At 47.6% G+C, this 6,857-nt stretch overlaps 1 protein-coding gene across 1 annotated transcript in view; it reads left to right on the top strand.

Annotated features, from left to right (window-relative positions):
* The window catches only part of LOC146356065 (uncharacterized), an 87,797-nt gene that overhangs the window by 39,731 nt on the left and 41,209 nt on the right, over nt 1-6,857 (top strand). The gene's annotated exons all lie outside the window — the stretch shown is intronic.

Raw genomic sequence — 6,857 nt, 5'->3', positions numbered from 1 at the left:
CTATGCATGCAGGAAAAAAGTCCTACAACTCCCAGCATGCCCCAGCCAGCACAGCTGGCTGGGGCATGCTGGGAATTGTAGGACTTTTTTCTGTCTAAATATGTATAGGATTACACCCGAATGAATTTGCGTCATTTGAGTCAAGGAGACCTGAATAGGTCATGCTAGTTGCACGGCTTGGTAAAAAGCACATGCAATTTGCATAATGTGAGGATGCCAATATAATGGTATTGTGGGCTGCAGCACAGGACCCTTTTAATTTCATTTATAGAAAAGCAGCATGCAAACTTTCCCTTGTTTTCCCATAACAGTAGTCACTGGGGGGAGGGGGGGATTGCAACATTATTTATTGATCAAATCTCTCTCTCTCTCTCTCTCTCTCTCCCCCCCCCCCCCCCAAACTGGCAGATGCCCTAGGGATAGTTTTCCATCATAAAATATAACCCCAAACGAATGATACAATAACAACCGAAACAATAAATACAACAATACGAATATTTAGATATTAAAACATTAGACATCCTAAAGAGCCAGCAGTAAAGTTAATAATCGGAGCAACAGAGTAGAAATTAAATGCCTGACGGAAGAGGAAGGTTTTCAGCTGGCGTCAAAAGGAATAAAGTGAAACCAGGCAGATCTCTTTGGGAGGGACACTCCTCTACAGATGGGGGGACCACTACAGAGAAGGCTCTTTTCCAGGTAGCCACCTGTCTCACCATTGTAGATAGTGGTGCCCAGAGAAGAGCCCCCCGAAATCTCACCATTATAACAACAGAAGGACTCAGCAGGGGGCAGTGTATGAATTTCATTCTGATCAGCACAGGATCCAGTAAATACTCAAGTTCCTCGTTAACACTGCAAAAGGAAATACCATAAAATCTACCAGAATGTTGACTCGGAGGGGAACTTGTTAGTAGAAAGAGGAGGTGGAGAGGCCCCTGAGCCTCTTGGAACTCGAGGCAGTGGAACATGGGATGGTAACAGTGGAGACTGGTGGCTCCGATGTCATGGCAGTGAATATGCACCTTGGAGAGCTCCTTTAGATTTCTGACTGGTTCTGACTGAAACACGGAGTGGGTTCACTGCCCCACTGACAACAGAGCTACCAGTCTTCACTGGATGGCAAGTGTACCCCTTCCAGCTGCCTGTTTTGGGGACATGCTTGTCTGCCATGGCTCTGGTTCTGGTGGCTTGGTGTTACCCCAAAGGGGGCTCTAAACCCAGTGAGACACTGGTCACTGTTCTCTGGGGAGAACCTTTAGGAAGCCCCAAAGTATCTCCTGGATCCAAGACGTGGCCTTCCCATCAACCTCACCCTCTAAGAACGTCTCCCAAAGCCTCTCGGGTCCCTCTGCCATGTAGGAGCTTAGTCTTACCAGTTTGCCTACTAGGAAGTGGGTGTTTTGTGAATGAACGTGCCCACCATGGCAGCCATTTCACGAATGGGCAACCCCCCACAGCAGCCATTTTGTGAGAGTGCCTACAACATTCAAAATTCCAAATGTGTCCACTGGCCCCAAAAGGTTGAGGACCCCTGCTTCAGACCCACAGACACTTAACAGGAGTCTTCTCCTGGGTGTTCGGAAAGCCACAAGGAGAAGCCCTGCCTCTTCCACTCAGAGGGCAGGCTGAAGGGAAATTGTCATGGGCCAAAAGTTATTGGAGCAGAAAGAGTTTCGATGAAGAGTTTGGGGTGGACAGTTACAGGGGGAGGAAATGTGGGCTGAAATTATGTTCTGTAAATAGTATTGCCCTGCATATTTCTATACGAGAAGGGAAACAATAAAATTCACTCAAATGTTATTTGGTTTCCTTTCAAGAATAGTAACTTCACAAGAACAACATTAAAATACTTTCTAAACAACAAGCATCAGGCAGAAGTCGGGGGGGGGGTAAATGGGGATAGCTACAGGGGAAGTGGGATTTGGTCTTTCATTTCTTATCTAAATAATGCTTTAAGCAACATAAGGCACAGAAATCATAACAACTGGAATTGGCCTGCAGGCCTGAGATTTGATCCCTGTGAGCGAGGTGCCAGATAGTGGGTAAGCAGCACAGATATATACATTGATTTCAGGAACTGGCCGCCTGCGAGCACGTGCCCAATGCTGGAATTTGTTTTCAGTACCAAAAGCGAGCGCTGCAATTCTTTCACGCACAAATCTACTTCTGTTTTTCTTCGTTGGGCTTTATTAAATTGAGCAGCCTAATGTAGAAAGAAAAAAACAATACATCCTTTTAGAATCATGGAATAGTAGGGTTGGAAGGGGCCTACCAGGCCATCGAGTCCAACCCCCTGCTCAGTGTAGGAATCCAAGTCAGAGCATCCCTGACAGGTGGCTGTCCAGCCTCGTCCTGAATGCCTCCAGTGTGGGAGACCCCACCGCCTCCCTGGGTAATTTACGGCACAATCCTATGCATGTTTAGACTGAAAAAGGTTCTACAACTCCCAGCATTCCCCAGCCAGCCATACTGGCTGGGGAATGCTGGGACTCCCAGGCATAGGATTGCACCTTTAGTTGTTGCAATTGTTAAATGGTTGGGAGTCAGAAGCTTTTGCGGATCACCAAAAGATCTACTGGTAGATTCCATTTTATCTTCTGCCCACCCCTGGCCTAACTTACCTCTTTTTGTGCGGTGTTGGGGTGGGACAAATGGAGAGCAACAGGGGCGGGGGGGGGCAGGGGGTGTTACTACAAGGTGTTCTGCCAGGTTTTCTTCTTGGTTAGCCACGCACAGTGGCCTTGGTTGGCTTTTGTCACCAAACACAGGCCCCTCTGACCTAACAGGCCCCTTTTTGTGAGGTGCTGGAATTGGACAAGTGGAGAAGGGGGGCAGGGAGCAGCATTTTCCTCTTACTTTTGCCATGTGCAGTTGCCTACGAGGAGTGCGAACTGCATCACAAGTCCTCGCCTATATCCTTTTTATAGGATATAAAAACAACAAGGAGCCTTGTGGCACCTTAAAGAAGACAGTATTTGCCCCAGCATAAGCGTTTGTGGACTATAGCGCACTTTCAAAAGATGCATGGAGGATTACCGCGAGAGGATGTCCCTATCCATAAAAAGTGGTGGTAAACCTGTTTTTGGAATTTTATCATTTCAGGCCATAGAGGAAGAGGAGGGGAGGCCAAATCAGGCCGCCAAGGTGACTTGCAATTAAAATGTACAACGACATGTTCTTCAGCAACTGGTGTACATTGGTGTACTGCCTCTGGTACTGGAGGTATCACATAACCATGAGGACTAGTAGTAATTGATAACCTTAGAATCATAGAATAGTAGGGTTGGAAGGGGCCTACAAGGCCATCGAGTCCAACCCCCATTAAACATAATGGGACTTCTCAGTAGGCCAACATAGGATTGCATAAATTAGCAAAATTTATCTCCCCTCCACTTAAAACACACACCAAAAACTCCTATTTTTTCTAATTAAAGCTTTCTGTTCATAGGAAGCTGCCTTATCCTGATGGACCCTGGGCCCATCTAGCGCAGACTTGTTGACACTGACTGGCAGCAGCGGCTCTCCAAAGTTTCAGGCAGGATTCTTTCGTAGCCCTACCTGGGGTGCTGGGGATCGAACCCGGGACCTTCTGCACGCCAGGCACGTGCTCTGCCACTGAGCTGCAGCCCTTCCTATTGCTGGGTGATGGCAACGGACAAACAAAACAGCACCAGATTTGTTTCTCTGACAAATTGTTCCTTCTCCTCCAGGAATTTGTCTACCCCCATTAAAGCCATCCAAAGTGGTTGCCATCAATTCATCAGTCGCATCTGACGAAATGGGCTTTAGTCCACAAAAGCTTCTGCCGTAGTCCAGGGGGCCTCCAACCTTTTTGGACCCGTGCGCATATTTGGGAATTGGGAGAAACCACAGAATAGTTCCCATGGAGGATGTGGCTGGCTTGTCACCTAATGGCTGCCGTGGGGGCCCGGCTAGTCAAAACTAATTAGTTTTTTACATATTCTGGGAGGGGGCAGGGAGCGGAGAGGTTCACGGGCACTGTTGGAGGTCTGGCCATAGCCAATGTGCCCATTTTCAAGGTGTCATGAGACTCTTTCTTGTTTTTGCTCCAACAGACTACCGTGACTACCTCACTGGAATGTTTTCTTTTCCCATTGAAGACCCCCCCCCCCCCCAATGCTTCCTTCTGCTCCGTGCCTGGGAATAGCCCAGGAGGCCTTTGGCCCTGGGTGGGTGAATGGTTAAAAAGAACAAGAACACATGGACTGCGATTCCTAGAGCAGAAGGGAACATTGCGCCCAGGGAAGGTGCCCTTTCCTGTTCCGCCCACCCGAAAGAAGTGCAAAGTGGCCATGTGAGTTTCCTTTTTGCTTGCAGAGGAGAATCGGAGGCTGTTGTTGCTGCTGCTGCTGGATGGAGGGAGCTGTAAGTTAAAGGTGCAGAATTTGTTGGGGGTGGGAGGATTGGGAGCAATTGGGGGAGCTCCCCTAAATCCCCTTCTTGAATGCGCACTTGGGAGAGCTCCCCTAAATAAGAACCTAAGCAGAGTCCTGCTGGATCAGACCAAGGGTCCATCTAGTCCAGCATTCTGTGCACACGGTGGCCGGCCAGCTATCGACCAGGAACCCACAAGCAGGACATGAGCGCAGCAGCACCCTCGCACCCGTGTTCCCCAGCAAACGGTGTGCATAGGCTCGCTGCCTCTGGTACTGGAGGTAGCACATAGCCATCAAGGCTAGTAGCCATTGATAGCCTTCTCCTCCAGGAATTTGTCCAACCCCCTTTTCAAGCCGTCCCAGTTGGTGGCCATCACTACATCCCGTGGTAGCGAATTCCATAGGTTGACTCTGCGCTGTGTGAAGACGTCCTTCCTTTGATCTCTCCTGAGTCTCCCACCAATCAGCTTCGTGGGTGACCCCCTTTGGGTTCTAGTATTATGAGAGAGGGAGAAACATGTCTCCTTCCCACTTTCTCCACACCATGCATAACTTTGTAGACCGCTATCACATCTCCCCTTAGCCTCCTTTTTTCCAAGCTAAACAATCCCAGCTGTTGTAACCTTCTCTCATAGGGGAGATGCTCCAGCCCCTTGATCATTTTAGTCGCCCTCTCCTTCTTCTGATTTCTTCTGAAATCCCCTTCTTAAATGTGTTCTTGGAAGAGCTCCCCTAAATCCCCTCCCTAAACCCCATAGTTGTGCAGCCCTCTCCAGAGGGATCCAGCTAGCTCTGCCTTCCCCAAGCTGGACTGCAACTCCCATCAGCCCCAGCCAGCATGGCCAATGGCTTGGAATACTGGGAGCTGTAGTCCAAGATTTCTACAGGATAGGGAAGGGCTGGAATAGTCCCATCATCTCTCACTGTTGTTTCTAACTAAGTGTTAGTCCAAGGGTTAGTCCAAACTGGCTGGGGCTGATGGGCATTGGAATCCAGCAACATCTGGAAGCCACCAGGCTGGGGCAAGCTGAGCTAGGTTAATCCCCTTGCCAGTAAAATGGGCATCTGCTTCCTTCCCTCTTCCTCCTCATGGTTTGGGAATCAAGGGGATTCTTGTTCAGAAGCAGCCTTTGGTATCTTGGTGCCCAAGAGAACGCTCTGCTGTTCTTTTTCTTTTGCTGCAATTTAATCTTGGATAATATTAAAGGCATGGTCTGGTTCCAGGCATGGTCTGAGGGCACATGAGACATCTCCCTTGCTGAAGCTAAGCAGGTCTGGGTCTGGACAGTGCTTGGAGGGGAGACCACCCGGGAACCGCATGTAGCCGCCTTGAGTTCCACGGTGGAAGAAAGGTGGAATATAAATGAAATAAATAAAAATAAAATAAAGGAACCATTTTAAGGGTGGCTTTATGGGGGACAGAGAGAGCCTCACTGGAGCTTCAGGGTCTCCAGCTGTACATTATATTCACCATGGGCCATGGTGGCTGGGGCTTATGGGAGTTGTAGTTCAAAGCATCTGGAAGGCACAAGGTTACCTGCCCCTGCCAAAGTAATAGTACCCAGTCTCCCAAGACATGGGGACAGGGCAGGATAACTGTGCTGTTGACTGCTCACACCCTGTATCTTGTTTGCCAACATCTTCTTTTCGTTATATAATCTTTCCTTGAGATTGCAAACACCAAGGCGGTGGAGGTGTTTTTTCCCTCTCCCCCACCTTTTCCCTTGTACTCCTGGTGCAGGACTGAACATATGCTGTTATTCTGAGTGCAGAAATGCTGGACTGGGTGAGCAGTTCAATTTCTTGATCATTCCTTATTTCCCCACCCCTTCTTTTAAGGAAGCAAGTTACTGGTCCTTATACTTGGGAAGATCATGAAAGTGTAACTTGAGTGGGAATCTGAATAAAAATTCCAGTGGCCTAGAATTCCGTGCCCTGTATAACTTGTCCTTCATCCTGACTAGCAAAGCCAGAATTATGTGCATACTTAAAAAAAAAACAGGATACATGGTGTAGAATTCAGAGAAATTAAGCAAATTGGTTGCAGAATTCAACATTTCTCAGTGCAAAATTGTATTTTTTTCAGTCTAGATTATATAGAGCTGTACTTTGTCCCTCGATCTCCTTCCACAACGCTGTGGGCTGCTTTTATAGCCCGGTATCAAGTTGGGGTATATAATACGAAAGAAATAAAAATATATAAATCTTACAAACATTTTACAAATCCATGTAACATGTTGTAGAAGCAATTGGTTTAATAGCAACTCTTAAGCAAACAAACATAAAATCCTCCCATGGGGATAATGGGACTTGTAGTCCAATACATCTTGAGGATTGCATTACATTGTTGTTCCATTATATTTGGCAAACTGGACTGAAAGGATGTGATTTTTCATCTATTTACACAGGTTTTCCTTTACTTGTAACTGCACTGCTCGTTCTACTGTTCTTGTAACG

This window comes from Heloderma suspectum, chromosome 2 (genome assembly GCF_057233095.1).
Source record: "Heloderma suspectum isolate Gila_16-S chromosome 2, 16-S_ref, whole genome shotgun sequence".
In the NCBI taxonomy this organism is placed as follows: Eukaryota; Metazoa; Chordata; class Lepidosauria; order Squamata; family Helodermatidae; genus Heloderma; species Heloderma suspectum.
This window is presented reverse-complemented; position numbering and strand designations above follow the sequence as displayed.